Below are 4330 nucleotides of genomic sequence, written 5' to 3'. Positions count from 1 at the left end.
TGGTCAGTGTCATTATTATTGACCTGTGATGGTGGGATGGCCTTGGAGGGAGCTGAGAGGTAACTCAGACCTCTTGTCTTCAGGACAAGTAAAGCAAACATACTCCTTCTCAGCAGCTGGAGACTTAGAGACCATCCCAACTCATCAGCCTCATGCGTTTGGGCATCAAATGTTCCTCTTCATCATTACAGAAAAGCAGTAGAATATCTGCGCTTTCTGCAGAGACCTACCTCTGCAGTGGGTGGAGGTCTCGGAGCAGAGGAACATCAAGTAGGACACATGAAAATGTCACTTCATCATCCAGGGATGAACGATCATTTTTCAAATCTGGATGCATGATCTTGTCTGTGTCCTTCGACTGAAAGCTGGCATCAGCAGGTGGTGGACTTAGGAGCTCACATGCAGGTGCGCTGATAGGTCGGAACATGAAAGCGGGAACTTCATTGTCCAGAGCACAACGGTCTGCACTGGATGAGCGTGGGAGCTTCTCCTTTGCCTGTGGAGGAGGCAGACTTTGACTTTGTGTTGCAGAGGAACATTTAAGTCATCTGACGTTTTGCTCTGTTACATATTATTATTGTTGTTGTTGGATTTTTCTTTAAAAATTCACACGATTTAATGTTTAGAAACAGACACAGTGAAGGGTAACTTACCACAGCTCGAGCCATTTTAGGCGTCTGTCAAGGCAAAGACGCAGGATTTGGTTTCTCTGTGTAAGATTACAGGACAGTTGTCAGTTTCATTTTCAAGTCAGTTGGATAAATTCATATCAAACTTCTCAAACTGTATCATTAAAGCATTGTTTAGGTGGACAAATATGAAAGATATGAAGATAAAAACAGTAACAGCTGGCAATCAAGGGAAAACAACCTTACGAAAAAGGTCTTAATCATTATTGTTTTAAAGTAAATCTTTCAGTCCTTACTTCAGTGATTGTTTGAAGTCTCTGTGCTTGTTGTCAGTCGCAGATTTGTGTAAAATATTTGCAGTTTGTGAATAAAGTTTGCAGGAGCTCCAAAGTTTGTCTGTTCAATACCAAAGTAATGAGGAGACTGAGTGCAGGTTTGGAATCCTCAGTGACAGAAGAATGCAGCAATGTTTGAATTTGAATTTGTTATTGTTTTATTAACAACAACTACCAGGATCATACCATAGCAACACAGTGATGCCCAATCAAATGTCAGGTACAAGGGATAGCCCACATACACATCCAACAGCACAGTAAAGCAATGGGCACCAATGCCACCAGTCAGGCCTTAAAAATACCTGAGTTATATAACAGCACACTGACAGTGTCTCATCCAAAAATATAAAATGTATAAATACAGTTAATATCATTTTCATTTAAATTTTATTTAATTCTCTTCATATAGTGCCAAACAGATGTCTCAAGTCGTCACTGTTACAACATAGATAAACATGAACATGAAATCCATTATTTAATTCTCTTCCATTCACTCCAGTTCAATTCAATAGCTATATAGATGGATAGACAGATACTGTATTATATACTATATTGATTCCAAATGGAGAATTAATGTGTTATATCACCAGGATAATGAATTCAAGTAGTACAATCTCCAATAAACAGACAACACAGTTCAAGTTCAAAGTGCAATATGTGCAGGATCCAGGCTTTATATTGTAAGATGCAAAATGTTTATATATACATAATATTGTTGAAAAATAAAGAAAGTTAAAAATCAAAATAAGTTTATTGTCACTGTGGCTGATGTGATTGCAATATGAACCCGGAAGCAGACAAGGGAGAGATGGAACTGAATCTTAACAAAAAAACAAACCATTTATTAGGTTGAAAAACACGAACACAAAACAAGGCCCAGCAAACAGGGGCGGAAACTAAAACTAAAACCTATCCTGGGAATAACTCGGTATGACTATGACAACTATGACAAGAAAAACATGAACATGAATCCGAGGAGGTGCATGCGAGAAACTCTGATGAAAAAACATGAACATGAACATGGACCTAAACAGAATCAGGAGATAACCTGAAACCCGGAATAACGTGAACGGAGGAAAACGCACCAACACTGCCCAGAGGAAGACAGCGGACTTAAATACACAGAAGAGAAAGGAGGGAAGTGGAAACACAGCTGACACAAATGAACCTGACACCACAGGGGAAGCAAAATGAAACACACTGAACATGGAAACACAACCCTTTCATAATAAAAGACGAAACAAGGAGAGACGTGGACGTGTGATGGGCTGAGTTGCCAAATGGCTGGTAGGCTTTTAGCTAGGCTTTAGCTTCAGCCAAGTGGAAGCTAAATTGGCTAGTCATTCATATGTAAATTAGGTTGTTACCTGAGAATTCTGGAGGGGAGTGGGGGTGTGTGAATGATTGCTGATTTCTAACTGCCAACTGCCTCTTTGTTTGTCTGGGGGGGAGCTGCTAAAAGCGGTGAACTTCCTTTTGTGTTCGTCTTGATGCATTCTCAATCATCCAGGAAAATAAATCTCCAAAAGTCACCAACTTGGAGTGGTTAGTTTCCTGAGCCACAAGGAAACTTGTGTTTCAGTTTGCCATCTTAGGGAGAAGGAGGATCATCATAGTTTTGGTGGTTGTATAAATTAATAATTTGTTTTAATTAAAAAACTTTCCCTCTGTCATTTCCTGAGTGTTTCAAAATAAAAGTCCTCTCTTTCATGTTTTGAATGTGAGGCTGTTCCTGTGATGCCTTCAAATCTGTTTCAGTCTGCAGATTTTTACATTTCAGACCCAAAGTGACTCAAACATTTACTTAAAAGAGGTTTTTGTTCGTCTGGGTTTTCCTGCTCAGCAGCGCTAAACAGGCAAAAGCAGAAACACACAAACAGAAAGAAACAGGAAAATATGTGTTTCTGTGAACAATGCAGCAGCAAAATGAAAGACCAGGACTTATTTTTAATGATTGACCAGTGTTGGGTAAGTTACTTTAAATTAGTAACTTAGTTACATTACTAGTTACTTCTATCAAAAGTAACTCAGTTACTTCAAGTTACTCGTTACTTTCAAAGTAACTAGTTACTAGGGAAAGTAATTTTGGTTTTACTCAGAATTCTCTTGTTAATGTGTTGCTTCCATAACTTTGCCAGTCTTCTAGCTTGCTTACTTGCCACAAGTGCACTGTGCCACCTACCAATAGAAAGGAAAAGATAATGTGCATATTTCCACGAGAGAAATCCCACGCCTGGACCGTCATTGACCGCCACCATGATTCTAGCCTACGTCACAGCATCATGTGCGCCTTTTACATCCAACACAAAAACTGCAGTCGTGGTGCTGTCGATTGTACTCAGAACTCGGAAATTCTGCCTTCTGAATAGGAAGATGTAGGTAACACCAGACTGCAGATGAGCTGCATACAGAGCTGGACTGGGACAAAAAAATCAGCCCGGGCATTTTGACTAGAGACCGGCCCACCATTATAGCAAAAATCATAAAGCCTTTGAATGAAAACAAACGCTGTTGTGACAGTGATGCTCACTGTCTTGATGGTATATATGTATCAATCTATCAATCGTTTGTTGTAAGATTCAGATAATGATTTTTTAAAAGCGAGACATTTTAAATGAGAATAAGATAGAAAAGTATTTCCTTGTGCCCCCCTTTCCCTGTTAATGCCCTACCTGGCCCCCCTGGCAAAACTTTGCTAGAGCTGCCCCTGCACAGTTACCAGCTGTCAGCTACCTAAAAAAGGATGCTGGTGTTATTTGTCTCTCAGAAACAGTTCATAACTTCCCTTCAACTCATTCATGTCACCTAAAAGGTAAACCTGTTTCTCCATCACTGTTCAGCTCTGATGATTCAGTAAGGACATCTCCTGGTTTCATCTTCATGTTTCCCTCTCACCACATAACCAAACCGACATCATGACCAGCAGCTTTTTTGCAGCTGTGGCTCCAGCAAACATCAGCTGATACTAGAAATTAATATGAAATAAATTCTAACAACAGCTGATCAAGCTTAAACGTGCTGCTGTTGTTTAACGTGAACTCCGCTGGTTTCCTCTTTCTGATGCAAAGTGGGAGATAAACAAACAAGAGAGACGATCAGCTGATCATTGATCAGTTTTCATGATTGAAGTAGCAACAGGAGAGAGAGGGGAGAGAATGAGAGAAGAAGAGGCAGCTGTGCAGCAAAGACACAGAATAACTCCAGCTTTGTGCCTTTTTCATTGTAGCTGAATTACGGGACTAACTGTTCCTTTTCACCTCAATAAGAAATGCGTAATATTTTCTCTGAATACCAGATGAGACGGTTGGCAATTCTAATAACTTATGAACAAAATAAAGTTCAACATCATTAACTTCATAGCACCCA

The 4330-nt window shown here is 39.7% G+C and overlaps 1 long non-coding RNA gene across 1 annotated transcript; it reads right to left on the bottom strand.

Annotated features, from left to right (window-relative positions):
* Positions 1–323: 323 nt before the first annotated feature.
* LOC113017663 (uncharacterized) lies at positions 324–1260 on the bottom strand. Its single transcript, XR_003271544.1, has 3 exons — positions 926–1260; positions 654–709; positions 324–496 (listed from the first exon to the last, which is right to left on the bottom strand). It is a non-coding gene; the product is annotated as an uncharacterized LOC113017663 (long non-coding RNA).
* Positions 1261–4330: the final 3070 nt, after the last annotated feature.

Source organism: Astatotilapia calliptera, unplaced genomic scaffold (assembly GCF_900246225.1).
Source record: "Astatotilapia calliptera unplaced genomic scaffold, fAstCal1.2 U_scaffold_179, whole genome shotgun sequence".
Lineage (NCBI taxonomy): Eukaryota > Metazoa > Chordata > Actinopteri > Cichliformes > Cichlidae > Astatotilapia > Astatotilapia calliptera.
This window is presented reverse-complemented; position numbering and strand designations above follow the sequence as displayed.